The 20,829-nt window shown below is 41.4% G+C and overlaps 1 protein-coding gene, 1 long non-coding RNA gene and 1 pseudogene across 4 annotated transcripts in view; 2 read left to right on the top strand and 1 right to left on the bottom strand.

The window, feature by feature from the left end:
* The window catches only part of Lrmda (leucine rich melanocyte differentiation associated), a 1,040,878-nt gene that overhangs the window by 254,883 nt on the left and 765,166 nt on the right, over positions 1-20,829 (bottom strand). The gene's annotated exons all lie outside the window — the stretch shown is intronic.
* On the top strand, positions 15,672-16,081 carry LOC110309282 (SNARE-associated protein Snapin pseudogene; annotated as a pseudogene).
* Positions 18,548-20,829, top strand: part of LOC115029250 (uncharacterized) — a 42,353-nt gene continuing 40,071 nt past the window's right edge. For all 3 annotated transcript variants that reach the window (XR_003834823.2, XR_003834825.2, XR_003834824.2), the window contains exon 1: positions 18,548-18,632. This is a non-coding gene — a long non-coding RNA (uncharacterized LOC115029250). The remainder of the gene's footprint in view (positions 18,633-20,829) is intronic.

Genomic DNA, 20,829 nt, shown 5'->3' with positions numbered 1-20,829 from the left:
CTGAGGCCAATTCCGCCACTCTGCTGATCTTGCAGGTACAACTTAGGCCACTGAAAAGACCTTCATTTTTTTTTCCTGTCTGTACACAGTAAAAGCTTGGAAATAGAATTTAGTGAAATTCATGTTCAGTTTTTGTTTCTTTTCTCCAAATTACCTGTTTAAAAACAAACCCAGAAACTTCTGCTTCAGCCACATAGGCACTCAGTTCTACCCTTTTTAGAGAAAGCACCCAGGGACTATGTCCAAGCACAGGCAAAAAACAGCATCCCACCTCTGCTACGATGCCATCTTACCTGGCAAGGTCATCAGGAAGTAACACATTTATTTAATCCCTCAGCATGCCCTCCTTATTAGATGTCAATGATTGCCTCATTTCTGGAGGAAATGTGTTTTACAAGGGAATTTTTATTATGTTGGGCAGAGACCAAAGCTTCATCTAATTTGCTTTGGCTTGGAGTCCCATCGTGTGTCCTGAATGACTAGTTCAGGATGAATGCATCCCTTTTTTGTTTCTAAGAATCTCTCTTCCAGCTATATAGGGGAAAGCATCGTTAAATCATAGATCATAGTGTGAACCACAGTTTCTCATACTGAGGTCACACCAGGAGTTGGAGGTATGAGCCTTGCCATAGAATTATAAAGATTTGTTTATTTTTGATTTATGAGTGTGGCTCCATACATGGGCCAGCATGTATATTTGTATACTCCTTGTATACAGTTCCCATGGAAGCCAGAAAAAGGTGTCAGATCCTCTGAAATTAGAATTATAGATAGTTGTTAGTTGCCACGTGGGTGCTGTGAACCATACCCACATTTTCTATAAGAGCAACAAGTACTCTTAACCACTGAGCCATCATCTTTCCAGCCGCCTATTATAGAATCTTAGACATGTATTAAAGAATTTTACCATTGGGGGAAATTTAAGAGTCAGTCTACTCTTGTGGGCTAAGGTTTCTGAAGATTAAACCAAAATGGAGTTAATTGTGTCAAAGGTTTATGTCACCAAGCCAAAACTCAGACATTATCTGATCTTCTAGGAAATTGGGAGAGTTGACCACTGTATTCCCGAACATGGCAGCCTTAGCAGGAATAATGAGGAAGTCACATGTGCTGTGACTGGACAGGAAAAGGCACTGTCCCTACAAGGAAGTAAGGTCAGTGGCTGCCGGGCAGGCTACAGCTTCTATCGTGCTAGTTTCTAGATCATGCTTACAATGTCTCCTGAAAAGTAACACTCTCCCGTACCCAAAGAACACTAAAGCAGTGCCTTTAATGCTGAGATTGGACACTGCTCAACTCGTCAATTACTAATAGAGGCCAATTACAACATTAATGGAAATTGATTGAAATTTTGTTGTGTCATCCCTGTCCAAAAAAAATAAGAAAAAAGAAAGAAAGAAAGAACTGTGCAGGGAAAGTGAGCTCTCCGGATAAACCAGTCCCGATTTAGTGCTTTGCTGGCTCGTCTTACTTTTATAATGCAAAGCTAATCCCAAACCACTTGTCCCACTACAGCAAAGAGACTCAAAATTAAACTTCACATTTATACCTGACAACTTTACTCATGGGCAGAGCTCCCCCAGGGAAACCTGACTGATTTGATGGTTTTATTGTTGTTGTTATTTTTTTATTGTTTTCTTTTCATTTTTTTTTCTTTTGGTTTTGGTTTTTCGTTGATGTTGTTGTTTTGTTTTAAGAAGACATAGAGCTTAGAGCTGGTAGGCAGTTTTTCCTTCCTTGGAAATGAATCAACAAGGATATCAATAGTTATATATCTGGGAATACTCTTTTTTTTTTTTTTTTGGTTTTGATTTTTCAAGACAGGGTTTCTCTGTATAGCCCTGGCTGTCCTGAAACTCACTCTGTAGACCAGGCTGGCCTCAGAAATCCGCCTGCCTCTCCCTCCCAACTGCTGGGATTAAAGGCGTGTGCCACCACTGCCAGGGGGGAATACTCTTAAAAAGAGCAGCAAAGGAAACATATACCTGGTTTCTACTTACTAAAAGTGTGTTGCCCTTCTAAATGAGGGCAGGCTGGCACAATTAACATTGTACTATAAAATAATGATATCACTTTAAGTATGTGCCACTGCAGAACTGCAGGATCCCTATCCTCAGAGAACTTACAAATAGAATACCTGGAGACACACAGATCACTAAAGTATAGCAGGGGACACCAGGGAACATAGCACAAGCATTGTTGGTCCCAACAGTGGTAGACAGGAATTCAGAACAAGACCTTGGTGAAATTGGGAGTGACTGAGCCCAGGCACCCAGGAGGATGGAAATTGATCTGACCCTTTACGAATGGGCTACATTTGGACAGACAGCATAGGGACAAAAATGGATGATCAAACGGCATCTGAGAGGTTGGGAAGATTGGTCAGTCAGTAAAGTGTTAAGTTGCAAGCACGAGGACTGGTGTTGGATATATACACTCACTTTAAAAAGAAAATAAAACAAGCCAAGAAGGACAGTGTGCATTTGTAATCTCAGTGCTGGGAAAGCAGAGAAAGGCAGATCCTTAATGCTGACGTGGCTGTTAGTCCAGCCCACTTGATAAAGAGAGACCCTGACTCAAAATGGCCAGGTGAATGGCACCCGAGGTCATTGATCATCTTTCCTCCATGTACATGAGTAGACATATACACACAGACACATACAAAAGCAGTCCACTGCCACCTGTGATGGAACCATAAGAATATACATAGACTCAGACTTAAGATGGTTTGCCGTGGACCCTCTTACTTTATGGTGATATAGAAGTATATCCACACAACTATTCTATTTTTAACTTTCATTACATCTGTCATTAAATTATATGAGGTAGCCAACATTTAATTAGAAAATAGCCTTTACTTTGAATGATAATGCTCAAATACAGGAGTGTTCTGGGGAGGTTTAAGGTAGGTGATGTTGAGCTATGAGGTTTGGTAAGTTAGAGGTTTTGAAGAGCATGTTCAGCTTCAATTCAGAGATTAATATGATACATGCAAATTATAAGGCAAGAAGTATCTGGAGGAAAAGGGGCAGAACATACAACTGGACCCACTGGGAAATGCTCAGATAAGTAAAACAGAGGCTCCCAGGGGAAGGCAATCCCATTGGCAAGGGGAAGAAGACACTGCAGATGGTCCATCAGCATTTTCCTCCCCCAAAAGATTCCCATCCAATATAAATCCAAACCACCAGGTTAGATATGAGAACTATGGACAATCTCCAAGACACTCCATTAAACTTAGGACTGTTGGACTTCACAGTGGCACAAGAGCCACATGCATTGAACAGAAGCGACACTTTGAACTTCAATCCGGTCACACTGGTGCAATGGTCTCTTCTGATGCTGGGCAGGGACAGTGACACTGCCTGGGGTGAGCAGGAGCACCGGCATGCTTCTGTCAGGATGTTGTAGATACAGTTATTCAGGAGTGCCCTGAGTTATACAACACTTTTGTCACAAAGCAAACTTTGGGGGTCACTGATTCTGCCCAACTATAGGCTACACTGGGTGTTCTAAACCCATTTAAAGCTAGGCTGTGAGGTGCTATGAGGTTCTGTCGGCTCAGTGTGTTGAGTGGGTTTTCTTTTAAACTTGCATTTAACATTTGCAGGGGCTTAACTGGGATTAACTCCACCATGATCCAGGGCATCTGTAACTTTGTGCTCTACCACTGATAACAGAATAACATGCTAGTAGCACTGTTTCATGTATGTAACACATTGGTCATTTTGGAAAAGAAGATGCAAGATCAGTCATCCATCACCATGATAATGTTTTCACATGAAGGAGCAAAATGCTGCTGTGGCATTATAAGCTGGGCAACATGGATTTGGATGACACATTTTGGTGGGCAGGGGGAGGTGAATAAAAGGTAAAACCCCCAGTAAATCCCCTAAGACATTTCTACTCTCTTAAGATGGAAAGATTAAATTGCTGTCACTTGATGCATCATTTATATCATGACAATATGGGAGAGTGTGCCCCAGGTGTCTCAGACACATAAACAGGGAATTCTGAACTCCTAAGAGCCTTTGAGGGTTGGTTTCCACTGGAGTAGTGAAAACCACTTGGCACAAAGGCACAAAAAGTCTGAGAGCCTGAAGCTCTGTCCAGTTTGACCTTGAATCACCACCTAACCCATCCTCCCTCTGGTCATTCTACAATGTGGTCAAGAAACCTAAATTGAATGTTTGAACCTCTTAGCATCTAGTTTATAGAAGTGATGTTCTCTCCCAACCCTGAGGTCACTCTTCTGGTTAATAGATGGGCTGGGTTCACTATTCAGGTTGTCTGAGTTCCAGCCGAGTGTGCTTTCTCCTACCACAGGCTACTCTGTAATGTTCCAGCAACAAATTATCCCTATTAAAATGAGCTGGAAGAGCAGGTCATCTGATGAGCAGTCTCCAGAGGGAAGACCTACATCACTTTATCACCTCCCACACTGCGGTAACTATTGGTATTTATAAAATGATGGAGGCCCTGGCATTGGAAAATGTATACCATGGCAAGTCTTTGAGTGAGAGCCAGAAAAAGAATAAAAAGCTCTGAGTGACCCACTGCACTTCTCCACTGCTTCCTCAATTAACTCCAAACAGACTTTGTCTGGGATGGAGTGATTTAGTTTCAAGGCAAGGTCAATCCCACACACCCAGAATAAAGATTGCCAAATATGCTTATTTGAGCTGAATTACATTTGGTGGTTTAATAATATGAATTTACTGCTTTTTCAGTGGGGACTCTAGCACTGGGGAGAACTTTAAAATGCATCACACTTAAAACATAAAATTAAATTCAATTAACTTTTATTGGGAGGCTAATACACTAGTACCCTAGAGGGAGAAACAGTTCTCTTGCTTTCCCCAGATTTTCAAAGCAGGTTTCTGGAAGCCTGGCCAAAGATAGAGGGTTGGATTGTTCCCCAATAAAGAACTTCATTGGTCAGTTTAGCATCTGTGCTGTCTCGATGAAGAAGCCTGGGCTCATAGGCACCCAGCTAAAAGACTCCAGGGGCACAAAACCTAGAATAACAAATAGGTAGAAAATACCATGGATGGGCCTGGAGAGATAGCTCAGTGGTTCAGGGCACCAGCTGTTCTTGTAGAGGAACTGTCCTTAGGTCCAAGTACCTACACAGGGGCTTACCACCATCTGCCAAAACAGCTCAAGGTATCCAATGCCCTCTTCTGGCTTCCATGGGCACCAGGCACACATGTGGTGTACATATATAATGCAGGCAAAACACTCATACACACAAAATAAAAATAAAGAAATCTTTTTGAAAAAAAAATATCTAGAAAGGGTGGGAATTTAAGAAAGAGAACATCTTACAAAAAATATAAGACAAAACAAACATGGGGTAAAGATCTGTATAAAATTCACCTACTTTCTTGTTGCCAAGACAAAATATAATCTATGAAAACACAATCATGTATGTATGCATATGTGTATACACATACCACAATTAGCCACACATTAGTATACATCTATTAGAGGTTCTCAGTCCAGGCTTTAATGACCTCATTACTACATTGAGATATTATAAGTTTTCAGACCATAAGAAATGGAGAGGCATTTCTTCCTTTGTGTCTCATAAATGGCCAGTTCAGACATAAGCAGTCTGGCTCGGGAGAAGCTGAATCCTGAAGAGAATGGCCAATCATATTCCACAGACAGAATGAAATCATTTACTTAATCCCCGAACATGTATTTAATGGATGTCAGTACATCTTGTGTTTTGTCCTAGGCACTAGAGGTTTGTGAGCAAAATAGGCAGAAATACTACCAGCCTTGTAACTAGTACAGAATTGGGGAAATACAGAAATCAAAAACACCCCCTTCACTAGCCTATTAAAACCAGTTACAGACTCAATGTGGAGCCCAGTAAAATGTGCTACTCTTGAATAGGTTTTCTGTACACACTGCCATGGCTTCTGTGTCTTAAAAGAGCACAGACTTATTGTTTGCATGTTAGCCATTTGTAAACAGGTCCTGGGAGGTGAAATCAAGCTGTTTCTTTTGGATGCTGTGAGGAGTAGAAATGCTTGGAGTTGCCCCTGCCCTGTCTCTCCTGCATCTCTTTCTTTCCATCATCAAAGTGCACTCCCAACTCAGCCCTCTTCATCGCACCATCTCCTGTCCCTGTGACTTTCTCTAAGTCCCTCTACCCAGTGACTGTGTTTATACCAGGCCCATGTGAACAGCCAGAGCTCTTCGAGCTTTGACTGATGGCCTAGAGGCACAATGTTTTCTTGCTCGTTTCAGCATTCCATGGTGAAAGACAACAAAACATTCGAGAATCAAAGATCACAAGAGTGTTCAAGGTCTGGGTTTCCAAGAGTAAGTAAGATGATGTACTGGAAACGTGTACTGCTATTATTATATCGTTGTTACAATTATCCAGTGAGCCTGGGCTTGAGCCCACGGCTTCGACTATTCAAACCATTGCAATGTCCAGAACTGTCTCTTCCCACTACTTAAATTACAATCTACTTTGTAAGTCCCTGCCTTGTTCATTCTTTCTGCCTCCTCAGCTAGGAGTGATGCTGTTTTCTTCCCTTCCAACCTCCAGTAATGCAAGCACGACCATTTAAGACTATGTTATTATCATTTATTATTATTAGCCATACACACACACACACACACACACACACACACGTATTGTGATGAGAGCAGAGATGTTTGTTCTATTGCTTACTTAGCACAGAGATGAGGCCACAGTAGATAATTTTTTTTAGATCACTAAGTGACTAAGTGGACTGGTTCCAGAGTTTAGTCCTCACGGGTCTGCATGAAGAGCACAGTTCCAATGTCACATTCAAGGGGAGCCAGCTGTGAGCTTCCTCATTCCCCTACTACACTGCACTCTGACTTCCAAAATGAAAGCAATCCCCATCTTTTCCAGACATCATGTACATGATGATGCCCTCCCAACCAGGATGAGGACGGCTTCTGGCCTCCATTTGTGTGCCAAGTAGCACAAGTGTCTGCTATACACCCTGAGGAAGGCAAACAGGACACAGAATAGAACAAAGAGCTCACACCAGTCAAAGCCAGTTTGAGCCAGTCTGCACTGCTCTGAGAACTCCACCCCCCCCCTCCCAGCTGGCAAGAGGACAAGAAGAAGATCACTGGCTTCAATCTTTGGCCTCCTAACCACGAAAGGACTTGTGAAGGTGAACGGTTTGCAGACGAAGGGGGATATAAAAGAGACAAAACCAGGATAAAAATTAAATAAAAAGTAGCTGTCTTAAACTGTAATTGCAGTCCTCTGCTGAGCACGCTTGCAGATATATAAATGTGATTTACCATCAGCTTGCAACTACAAATCAGGTCTTGAGAAACACTTTTGCTATGAAATTGTTTAATCTCATCAAGCTCTGCTTTCACAGCAAGCCATAAATCACGGAGTCTTTGTTATCATAGACCTCCACCAGCGCCTCTCTGGCAGGCCATGGATCGTGGGTATATATAATCTTGACTGCACAAACACTGGGGTCGACGCAGGCTGAAATACTTTCATAATAGCCACTGTGCAGCTGCTGGAACACAAGCCCATGATGGATATCTCATTTCCTACAGTCGGCATCTATTTCGAGCAAATTATTACCACATAAATTTCTTGTCAACAGAAACGGCCAATTAATTAAGTTAAAAATTTACTTGTGATCACATCTACAAACCAAATAGAACGGCAAGGCAATTTTCCAGTTACTGAATATACTGCAGGTCAGTTTAATGAATAATTTTTAACTTTGTCATAAACTCAAAGACAGGCTAATATCTCCAGAAAACTGAATGGAGACCAGCTGCCGACAGATTTACACAAAATATATTTATGGGGAATTTGATTGCTGACATCTGGGGACAGAAATAAACTTTCTATAATTACAGAGACATCTTTGCCATATATATGGATTTCTTTCACCCAAAAATGCAAATATGTCCTCAGGAAGGGTATATTTATATGTTCAGGCAGGGCTACAATGGGGTTCGATGGCTTTTGGAGAAATCATTGCATTAAATTTCTTTGCTAGTGATGGGTTCAGTATCATAGGGAGAGACAAAATCATGGGCAAAGACCTGTTTATCACTGACCCACACCTGTCCCAACCCCAAATCAGCTCTCTCTCTGTCTCCCTCTTTCTCCCTCTCTCTCCCTCTCTTGCCCCTCTCTCCCCCCTCTCCCTCCCTCTCTCTCTGAGGTGGTATGCCACTTGGCACATGCCCAGCACTGTAAGCAGCACTCAGAGGCTTTGTCAGGTAAGGCAGACGGACACAGCTTCCCCACAGAGCTGTGATGCCCATGAACCAGATCTGCTTGGAAAATCAGGCCAGCAGAGGGCCCTGTGATAATTCCTCGTCTAACCATGTGTCTTTGAACTGAAGGAAAACTATGGTGTGTGTGTGGGGGGTGGGGTGGGGGGGCGCTATGGGTATAGGGACACATGGCAGATTTGATTACAGATAGGGATTTACTCAGCCAACTGCTTGTGAGAGGTAGAATCATGACTTTCATAAGGGCCATCCCCTTACCTGACATGTGGAGAGCATTCAAGGTCCTCCAAATCATGGCTCCTGTCTGTGTCTAACAGGTGCTTTGACCTTGTCTCCAGCCTGCCACTGTTACATGAGATAGTCTCACAGCACGCCCTTTGCCTTTATGTTGCCATGACTCTGAGCCAACAAAGGAACTTTACATTTCTAGTCCACTTCCCATCATCTTTCAACTTTCTAGCTTGAAGATGGTCTCCATGGCGTCTTGACAGTATAAGAGACTATGGCTCTTCATTAGGACATATCCCTCCACCTAGAACTTGAGAGGCCAAGATGTTACCTTGGCCAGATAGGGCAGTAGTGAGTTCCGAGTCCGTGAACTCTTCAAAGAGATGGCAGGCAACCACAGGGTGGGGGTATTGTCATGAGATTGAAGGTCTGTAGGAAAGGACTCTATTAGTTAGGGCTTCTCAGCCCAGGAGTCCTGAATGCTAGGATGGTTGTGTGGAAGGTCCTTTTGATAAGCTTCTTGAAGACTGGAGTTATCAGACTCATGTTTAGCTTTCTAACTACAAATCCCAGTACCTTACAAAAAGGACAGGATCTCTATAAAAGCTTCTGAAGGAGGACCTTTTGCAGTATTCATGAATGCCACATTCAACTCTTGGTGGCTTTAGATATTGTTGCATCATTATCGTGTGTCTGAACAGCATTGATTGTAGGCCATTCCATTTAGGACACTCCGGAAGCTGAGAAGTCCTGGATGTTGAATACATCCCCCAGCTAGACCAAAGTTTAACTGAGGAAACAAACCACACGGAAAACTCACAGGACAGCATGAACAGTCAGGCTAAATGAATGAATGGCCAACATGCAAACACAAAATAGAAAACAAATCTTAAATAAATGGCACTGATAATTGCAAGTATGGGGGTGAACAACACAAAGTGTTTGAGTTTCAGAACATTAAAGGTATGTAGCAGTGATCCTGCAGAAACCTTCATCTGACCACTGTAGAAACGAAACTTCCCACATCAAGCTGGGCCAGCTCGCTCAAAGTCACTAAGTTATAAAGTCCCCAAACACCTGAATATCTTCCCATGGCTCTCTAAATCCATCACTCACATGTCCCACAAGCACTTCATTTTTCCTGGTTAACACTTGTACCTTCAACGTGATCATTAGCACTTGTTCTCGGGCCCAGGACTGAACTGCATGTGCCCTCATGCAATTTTCTTTTTGACAAAAAACATTAAAATTTTCTCTTTGTCAAGGATCTTAAATGCAAAGATATTACCTAAATATTCATTGAATTTTTTTGATAAATGACTTTAGATCATCAGAAGCCCTTCTTCTCCTGAAACACACACATACACCATGTGCTAAGCATACAGATTGGTTAGATCCATATCTTAAGTAACTATCTATGACCTCTGGGTTGATTGCTTAAATTGTTCAATGCCTATTTCAGTGTCTATGACATACCACAAAAGTGATACCTAGTTTAGGGTGTCATCAATAGTATATAACACATATAACATTTTAAAACAATGCACACTAGGGGTACTTGATATTTTTCTAGCCCCTGGCCTACATATACTTTGGTAGAGTAAATCTACATACATGCTACCTGATGTTTATAGTGTATTCTCTTGCCTTTTGCTTATCTTGCTGATGTTGTATGAAAGAACTATTAGGGCCATGGTGTTGATGATAGTAGATACAGTTTTTTTTTGTTTTTTTTTGTTTGTTTTTTGTTTTTTTTTGCCTCTGTTATGTTGCAGGCACTGCTACAAACACTTTACATTTGTTATCAACATCCATAGGAGGCAAATATTCTTATTATCTCTGAATTACAGATGTGACCTAGAAAGGTTAAGTCACTTATCCAAGGACATGTAGTTATAATTGGTCCGACTGGAGGCTGGAACACTCAGACACAGAAGTGTGCAGTCACTGTAGTTATAATTGGTCCGACTGGAGGCTGGTACACTCAGACGCAGAAGTGTGCAGTTACTGTCTCTGATTTGCACTTTTGATTCCCAGGTTTCTCTCCTTAGTTATTGCTCCAGTTCCAGATATTCTATGGGTTTTTTTCTAGAATATTTTTAATAATGTTTTCCTATCCTCAAGGATGTTACAATTAACTCAAATAAAAAAGTATAAATCCATGTGAAAAGCACCATTTGATAAATCCTAAACTGGTTCAGATCCACTCTGTTGTCTGGGTGACTCATCTCTGGTCAGTGAGGTAGCTTCTGAGAGTGTATCTAATAACAGCACCAAGTCTCTATGGGAAGAGGTTATGCAAAAGATTGCAGGGAAGTTCAATTAGCTTGTGAGTTCAAGTCTGCAGCAGACGTTATTGGCAGTTGGGAGGAGGGAAAAAGACAGAAGGGGCTTCGTAGTGTGCTTTTGTCAAATTAGATTCAAGATTTCTGGAACAGAAGATGTTTCATCACAGAGACCGTGGCTGAGGAACATGGGCGAATTGCACACATGCTGCGTGAGCATCCCTGAAAAATGCAGGTAATAGCCGAGGGTGACTCACTGCTGACTGTCAGGTTATCTAGCTGAGGGTCACTGCTCCAGTGTCAAGGTCAGGATGAAACCAGAGAACAAAGAAACAATGAAGAAAGCCTGCCTCCTCAACTGACCAGTGACAATTAGTAGCAAGCAGGTGAGATGTGAGATAATTCTACCATAGTCCAATATGTACTAAGCATGTAATAATTTATAAAGTACCTTCATGGTCATTGTCCCATTACAATTTTATGGTATTCCACTCATTAATTGCCAGACCTTTAGAACTTCACTTTTTTTTAGGAACATATTTCCCATGATTTCAGGAAAGATGCCTGTTACAATTTGGGTGACTCACACATGCACAAATAAACATTCCAGCTTGCTCACTAAGTTCTCATCTCAGGTGCAATCTAAAAGAACCCAAAAGCCTCATGGATCTCTCTGTTCAAAGAGCCGTTGTTCCAGCTGAAGAGAGGAGGCACATGCACAGCGGTGGCTCACAGTTACTACTGGTACAAAGGGCCCAGAATGGTGTGGTAAGTGCTGCTCATCTTCAGATAGGCAGAGATGACCGTCAGACAGGATGCTCAAGAAGCAATCATGGGCTGGAGAAACAGCTTTGTGGCTAAGAGCATGAGCTGCTCTTCCAGGGGATGAGAGATCTGTCCTCAGCACCCGAATTGCATGGCTCACGATGGCCTGTAACTCCAGCTCCACGGGATCTGTCAGTGACAGCCTCTGTAGGCACCTGTACTCATGAGCACACACACACACACACACACACACACACACACACACACGCAATTAAAAATAGTAGATAAATTTTATAAAAAACTGAAAGAACAGGAACAAATCATACAAGGTCAAGGACTTTTCCTGAGCCCTAAAACATCCTTAAGAGAGCTCTGAATAAAGCATGAGGCTGCATATTTGACAAGCATAGCAAGTCATATATTTTATTATTCACTCTTAAAATTGCTTAAATATCTAAAATGAGCCTGACATAGAATATATTCCACTTACCCAAAATAAAATTAAAAATAACATCCCTCTCCAATAACAGAATAGAAATCATCAAAGCAAGGGAGAAAAAATGAATGTGACAAAATTTAGAAACTGAAATTTGATGAAAGAGACAAAAGGTTCTGGGGTTGATCTGAAGGACAGCATGGTTCATGTCTAAACAACACCATAGATCATCAGGCATTACACAGAGATAACACAAAACCCCCAAGTTTCTCATGGCTAGCCCTAAATCCAGAAGGAGGTAAACTCCAGGTAAATAGTCTTATCTTCTAATTCTTCTAAGTAACAAGTAATTCCAGGGGAAACATAGTCCAGATCCAGGAGATTAAGAAGGGGATAGACTCACTAATGGACACAATGATTCCAGGACTACACATGGAGTTTGAGCAATAATTCAAAGCACAAAAATAAAGCCTGGATATGCTTCTGAAGAACATCAGTTGAGAGAGAGAGAAAGGGGAAAAGAGGGAGAGAGGGAGAGAGGGAGAGAGGGAGAGAGAGAGAGAGAGAGAGAGAGAGAGAGAGAGAGAGAGAGAAGAAGAAGAAGAAGAAGAAGAAGGAAGAGGAGAAGGAGGAGGAGGAGGGAGGAGGAGGGAGGTGGAGGAGGAGGGAGGAAAGAGGAGGAAGGAGGAGGAGGAGGGAGGAGGAGGAGGAAGAGGAGGAGGAGGAGGGAGGAGGAGGAGGGAGAAGGGAGGTGGAGGAGGAGGGAGGAGCAGGAGGAGGAGGGAGGAGGAGGAAGGAGGTGGAGGAGGAGGGAGGAGGAGGGAGGAGGGAGGAGGAGGAGGGAGGAGGAAGAAGAGGAGGAGGAAGAGGAGGAGGAGGAGGTGGCAGCAATGTTTCCTAAAGATCACGACCCCTTTTAGCTGAACCAGCCTCCTCCCCACACCAAGATAAGACATGCAACACTTACTTCTTCTCAGGCCAAAACTTGGAGCATAAAGGGCGTGTGTCAGCCACAAAGAGAAAGATGATGGAAAGCTCATTCTCAATGCTCAAACGTGAACAAAGAGAAGACAGACAACATAGCAAGTGTGTACATCTGGTAGAAAACATCAAGCTGGAAAGGGAAGACAGGAGCTTACCAACCAAACGACCATGTTGCATCAACTCAAGCAGTGGGGGCAGGGATCACAATAGCTTTACACAGGATGAGTCTGCCTTCGACTTTAATAAGAGAAGGGCTCCCATGGCTGCGTTTAATTGAATGACAGCTTTAACTTCTGCATGATGGCATTAAGTGACTATAATATATATTCATCCCTTACTGATTAAAACTAAAACCCTCACAAGAAACTAGAATTCTTAGGATGCTGACAATCATACAAAAGCAGGTGGACTATAAACAGGTAGATACTAACATATGAGTTTTGGGCTTGTTTAATTTTTATTTTAATGTCGTGTTGCCTCAACCAGGGACAACTAGGAACTGAATAGAGATTTAAGAATAGAGATGCAGTTATTAAAGGGTGCTCTGAACTCACACTAATATTTCATGCTGAGTAAACACTAAATAATTATGACCTAAGAAGAGAGAAGGTCATTGTCATGGACATTGTGAAAATGATGCTGTAACTAAAATCAATTCCGAGGTGCTGCAGATGAGGACCTTATAGGTGATCCTACCTAACATTGGGCATATTAGTCACTTGTGGGGCATCCTTGTTTGTTATAAGTTGTTAAGTGTCAGATGTGAGGATAAGTTACTAATCAATGCTTAACTAGTATGGTGGTAGGTAGAAATAACTTAAAATGTCAGTGAAGCATCAGTTTCCAAAGTTAAGTCCACCGTCTTCAAGCATAAATATCACAAACATAAAATTCAACAAAGTACCAAGGACCAGGAAAGTGTGTCAATCACTTTGTCAAGCATCCTTAATTTAACATTGAACATCTTTAATTTAATTTACTTTCCTTATACAATTTAGTGTGCAACTCTCTCCCTTGGCTGCAGGTATCCAAAATTAATTAGTTGGAAGCTAAAGTGAAGTCTTGTAGGGCTTTGGAACTTCCACCCCAAGGTAGGTATTGAACTGCAAATGAGATGAAAAATAGTAATTCCATGAGGTAAAGACAGGTTCCAATCTCTGATGACTTTACTCAGGCCTCCCTTTCGATTTCCCAGCATCCACCTGGGAGCATACTCTCCACTATGGGACATCTAGGTCTCTTTTGTATTTATTGAACCTACAGTTATTGTTAAAATGAGATCATAGGAAAGCAGTATGGATAATCAATACAGCTAAAAGAGAGAAAATACATATTTAATCACTAACTACAAAGAGCATGCCCTTGCTACTGCAGTTAAAACATTTATTCTGAACAAAACCCAGGAATTTATTATTTTTGTTTGGTTTGGTTTTTAGGGCAGATATTTTATAAGGCAAAAAAAAAAATCTTTAGTTGCCTGTACATATGTAGGAAGACTGTTCAAGAACTTGTTTTAAATCTCGCCAAGAGAGTCTATGGTCCAGCAGCTAACAGCTGCTGTTGTGACTATTCTCACTGCACTTACCAAATCAATACAAGTAATAATTGTTACTGATGGTGCCCTTACCATTGATTAAACAGGACAATTAAATAGCCTCTGTTAAGTCACACAACTTTTAGGTGACATCATGGCATCAGTGAAAAACATTTAGTGACTACTCCCTACCTTACCCAGTGGACTGGATGCAGAGTGGCGTTCGTTTCAGAGCTTCTATCCTAAGACATGAAGGCTTTCTGAACTATTCTCACTGGAACTTTCCTCTGCTGTTTGTTTGTTTGTTTGTTTGTTTGTTTGTTTGTTTGTTTCTCTCTGACGCTGCCTCAGCTGGGACAATGCATGGTGTAATGGATCATGGAAGAGATTAAAGTGTCCATTATGAGGTAAGGTCGCAGTCCTGGCAGAAGGAAAAACAAGATGCTGCAAACACAAGAATGAGTTGAAAACAAGAAAATACTAATGAGACCAGACAAACAAAAATACAAGATAGCATAGCTTCCAAACCCTACCTTTCCATGGTGAACTACGTTTGGGCCACACTGATCTTGCTTTCCCATAAAAGATACTGACTTCTGACTTGGACTTTTGTGCCAGAGTTTTCTTTGCCTGTGTTCTACTTAGAGAGACTTAGTTCTCAGCTTAACTTAATCATTTAGGTTCCTGCTCAAATGCCCTTGTAAGAGCAGCCTTTCTTCTAAGTATGTAATGTATGCTTGCATGTATGTATGTATTTATATGTGTATGAGTATGTATCCCTACATGGGTGATCTTCCCAGGTGGAAGAGCCTCTCCCCTCAGGTAGATACTTTCTGCCACATAGTTATACTTCCGTTCATGTGAGATGTTAGTCAATGTTAGAAAGCATATTGTATACCTGCTTTCATGCTTACTGCCTTACTGAATTTACTCAGTATTAATGGGATGAGAACAGGGGTCACTGGTCCTCTTCACTACTGGGTACTTACTCTGAGTCTATAATAGAATCTGAACACAAGAGATTTTCTGTGAATGCTAATGTGGGAAGGAAATGTAAGAAGTTGATAAGTGACTAGGATGAGTGGGAAACTTACTACCATTTACCTGGAGGTCACTGTTTCTAGATCTCCCTTAAGACCATGCACAGGAAGAATAAGATCCAGCAATGGACGCAGCTGGTTTCGCTGTGTCAGGGGCCAGGACCCCAGTGGTGGGGCCCACCGGCTGCGATCTCTTTGCTGAGGGGCTCCTGGAGTTCCTGCGACCCGATATGCAGCAGCAGCTCGACTCTCACATACACGAGGTCAGAGAAAGCCAAGTAGAGTTCCGGGAACAAACTGACAACCTAGCTACAGAACTGTGCCGGATCAGTGAGGATCAGAAGGTGGCCCTGGATCTGGACCTCTATGTTAAGAAGGTGCTAATGCCAGGCAATGAGATTTCTTGGTCAACAATATTTTACAGAATGCACAGGAACAACTAAGACGGCAAACCCACAGTGTGGCCAAGGAAACAACTTGAAGGAGAGCCATGCTGGATTCAGGAGTTTACCCTCCTGGTTCTCCAAGCAAATAAGCACGGGCCGGTGACCTCAGTATACAAGTACTATTCTCCAACGGCTTTGCCTGGTAGACATGAGAAGATTCTAGGAAAGTCTCTGTAGACCTTTGGTTTGTTTGCACTCTGTACTCATTCATGTAGCAGCCTCAAGGAACATGCATACAGCAGGACTGTTTCCTAAAGACCCTCTATTACAGCTTGTCCTTCCAGGAATGAGCCTCTACCTTTTGGGTTTTGTTTCTTGAGACAAGGTATCAATGTGTAGTCCCAGTTGGCCTCAAACACATCCTCTTGCCTTAGCCTCCTGAATGCTGGGATTATAATAGGCATGTGTCAGGGTGCCTGGCTCAAGCCTCTATATATTTTCCCCCAGAGAATGTTAAGTAAATTAGGCATCATGTAGTAGAAAATTGAGGAAGCACCAGAGATTTAGTGAGAAAGTATACTCCCACTTCTCCCCTTCACCACAGTTCACCACAGTTCCTCTCAGAAGGTATAACCTTCCCAGAATCATCTTACACACGTTTAATGTCTAGGTTAACTCCTATTAACAAGTACTGCAACTGTTGCCTTCATTACTACCCAAGGAGAGCATGACAGGCGACATGAGGGTCCAAGGTCAAGGGCAGAGCCTTGACAGCTAAGAATCCTAAGCTTTTGTGATTTGTTTGTTTTTTGTTTAGACTATGTATTTTAAGGGCTTGAGGGATCGCTCAATAGTTAAGAGCATTGGACTTGCAAACTTTATATGCCCCAATATAGGGGAATGCCAGGGCCAAAAGAATGGGAATGGGTGGGTAGGGAAGTGGGGGCGCTATGGGGGACTTTTGGGATAGCATTGGAAATGTAATTGAGGAAAATATGTAATAAAAATATTAAAAATCAAAAAAAAAAAAAAAAAGAGCATTGGTGGTTCTTCCAGATGGCATACAGTTGCCAGCACCCACATGGTGCAGTCTCTTAACTCTAGCTCCAGGGGAATCCAGTGCCCTCATCTGGTCATTTGGGTCCCAGCATACACACATGATGCAGATATACATGCAGGCAAAACACCCATTCTCATAAAATAAAAAATTAAAAATTATATATGTAAGCGCCGTCCGGCTTTGCAGGCTTAGCCAGCCAGTGCTAACCATACTGTTAATCCGATTCCTGGGGCCTGGGCAGAGTTTCCTTTACCTGTGACTTCACTTTGTTTACAATTGAGGATTTAGGTAAAGTCAAGGTAAATAATTTTTCCTCTTGGCCACCCTGGCTTGATTGTGTTAATATTAAGTATTTCTCAGCATTATTAAATAAATGCCTGTATTGGTTATTTTTTAAAAAATCCTATTCCTATCTCTTATTGCTGAGGTGATCTTGAGGCCATCAGGAATTACTTAACTTTTATATCTAATCTTATGATCAGATTTAGAGAAAAAAAAAACTATGAGCTTATAAAAGAAGAATCTAGCTTATATAAATGTGTAAGAAATGTTTCTAACATTTTAATGAATACTTTCATTGCATTTACTACATACCATGAAGAGTCCCCAGGAGCAGAGGACCTTTGAGTGTGGATATAATCTTATACAACCTATTTATCCAAGATTACTTAATGCCTGTCTAAAGATATTCTCTTCTCTGTCATTATATCATGCAGCCAAGAAGCTCAATAACCTACTTATCCCAGTCACCAATATGCACCAGCAAATTTGCAACTACAACCTATGTATGACCCACCAGCCACTTTTCATCACAGTCATGAGTGTCCTTTATGAATAACATGGATGTGGAAAAAGAAAGTTTCCACTGTTGAGAGCTAAAGAGGAGGCATTTAATTCCAACAGTATTAGGTTGGTGGATGAGGTAAATCGAAGCATGTAAAATGTATTGAACATCATAAAAGAGCAACAGGGAGAGGGTCAAGGAGATGAGCGATGGCTGCAGAATAACTGGCAGCACATCATAGTGTGCCATGGAGGCTGGGAAGCTCGTTCCCTTGATGATTGCTTTATGTCATTGTTGGTGCTCCTAGTCCATCAACTATGACCCTGGAAGCAGCAAACCTCATCATCAGAAAGGAGAAAATGTAAATTTCAAAATAGATATATAAATATCCAGTGACTCTGGGGTTCCATTAGTCATTTATATGCTTGACTTTGGAATGCAAAAATGTAAATCTAAGGCGCTTGCCCAGTCAGAAGTCACCCAGGGTTCATATAATAATCCTGTGACAAGGGCTAACCCAGTGATGGGCAATAAAAGCTAGGAGGCCAATAAGCTCGCCAAACATACCAGGGGGGAAAAAAAAAGCAGGGAAGAGATACACTCTCAATCTCTAAGTGACTGAGAGTGACTGACCAACTAATGAAGTCCATCCCACAGAGTTAAAGATTTCCCAGATGCAGTTGAGGGCAGAAGGACAGAGATGATTTACTCATTGACAAAAAAAAAAAAAAAAAAAAAATGCTCCTATAAGCAGACTGCTTCAAAGCTTAGGGAATACAACCTGCTTTCTGATTTAATGCCATTCTAAAGCTGCTTGCAATAGACACACTGAAGGTGAACACATGTTTACACTAAGGTAAGTGGCATCCATGACGCAAGCTCTTCTAACAAGATCCTTAAACACAAGATCGTTATGAGTTATGGTGCGCTGAGTTTGAGCTAACTTCACAGGGATCAGGAGAACCAAAGAGAATAGGCAGAAGCACCACAATGCCAAAGAAATGGAATGTCTTTGAGTCAGCTCCGTGGAATGAAACTGTAGAAGCATGTGACAGCCCAGTCACTTCTATACATAGAGAGGAGATGAACAGAGTATCCAGGAAGGAGATAATTTATTTTACTCTGCTCAGTGCACAGTTGGAGCTAGGGCATTGGAAACAATCTCAAGATTACATGATTGAGGGCAAAAGCATTGCTAGCCAGGCACCTTAGTTCACCTCCTGAGCCTTCCTACCAGGGAGCATCTTCTACAGCTCATTTCCTTGTAATCTATGAAAGTAAGAGGCATTTATTCTATTACTTAGCCTAAAAGTTATCCTTCTAAAATTTGAGGATTAGAGAAATGAGTAATGCACTAAACAAGAATGAAGCAAGAGTATCAGGAGTGAATAAATGGATCAGCATTTGGTGTCCCACATCTATAATTGTAGCACTCAGAAAGTAGAGGTAAGAGAATCCAGAGTTCAAGACGATCTTGTCTATAAAGCAAACGAGGCCAACCTAGGTTACATAAAACCCTGGTTTTAAGTAATAACCTATAACAAGGGGACAATTTCTTTGCTAGATAACAGGCCATCCAATAAAAAAAAAAGCAGCATAGTGTCATATACAGGTTACCACATTTTGAAGTTTTGGTCAGTGGGATCCCATAGAACACTCAAAACGTTACGCTCATTGCTCTTGGTTACCCTCTAGAACTTAGAAGTGAGACCTTACTGCTGAAGACAGTTATCTAGCTGTGAACTCTTCTGTAACAACTGTAACAACTGACATAGAAAGATATGTTCACTGGTATATTAGTGGCACAAATGTTATAGAAATAACCAATCAATGTCTGCTTAAATTTAAAGCTCACTCTGTAAGATGGAACCTATTCCATATGCTATTAACTGGGCCAAAACCTCATTGTTGGCTAGATCATAGGCCCTATGGGGAAACTTAGAACTATTGTTCTGTTAATAGAATATAACAGTGATTTTCCAGAATATGTTTTCATCTTTATACCCATAGCATATCTATCAACCTCATCAGAGAAGCTCCTTTTAACAACAGACAACAATTACAGGGACTCAAAGCTAGTCAATGAGCAGAGAAGAGTGTGTGAGTGCTCAACTCTAAATGGGACATTTAGCTTCCTAATTCTAATATAAGAGTATATGAATGTCAGTCATTTACCTTCTGTAAAGATAATGGGGCATTTCTTAAAACATCTCAATGCTACTTTGTACTTTGTAACCAATGTAGCGTTAATTAGTACTTAACTAATTGAATAAAGGTCTAATACATAGAGTTTATATATGAGATGCAGCACAACATATTTCCAACACAGGATTTCATAGAGCTAAGATGAACCACTTGTACTATTTACTTTTACCTCTTTGTGCTTTCTGATCTGGAAAATGGAGACAATAACTAAGCTTTATTCAGACAATGTGAGAGCTAAGTTAGATGAGATAACAAAGAACTTTATGTATCAGATGGCAATAAGATGGTCCATCTTTATTGCTAACTTCATTGGATTAATGAATGCCAAGGGGATCTGGTAAAAAAAAAAAAAAAAAAAAAAAAAAAACACTTTTGGCTCATGCATGTGATGACATCCAGAGATGAATAAATCATGAAGGCTCTATTACAGTTCTATAGGATTCTAACTATCTATTACTTGATGGGGTCATCATATGTGACATTATGGGCTGTAGTGGAAGACAGTAGGTAGTATCTAGTTGGAGGAAATGGGTTACTGATTGGTTTTGTGTGTGTGTGTGTGTGTGTGTGTATAACTATGTGATCACATACATGAGTGTATGTGTACCACAGTTTTTTTAGGAGCACACAAAAGTCAGATATTCCCAGAAATGGAGTTATAAGTGGTGGTGAGCCACCATGTAGGTGCTGGAAACTGAGTCCAGATCTTCATCAAGAGCAGTACTCACTCTTATCCACTGAGCCATCTCTCCAGCTCCTCTGGGCTCCTTTTTATTTCCCTTACTCTTTGTTTCTTGTCCACTAGGAAGTCAAGGATAGCCACACACTTCCAGCCACCATGATTTCTA

The sequence above is a fragment of the Mus caroli genome, unplaced genomic scaffold, assembly GCF_978045245.1.
Source record: "Mus caroli unplaced genomic scaffold, Mus_caroli_1 scaffold_12, whole genome shotgun sequence".
Lineage (NCBI taxonomy): Eukaryota > Metazoa > Chordata > Mammalia > Rodentia > Muridae > Mus > Mus caroli.
This window is presented reverse-complemented; position numbering and strand designations above follow the sequence as displayed.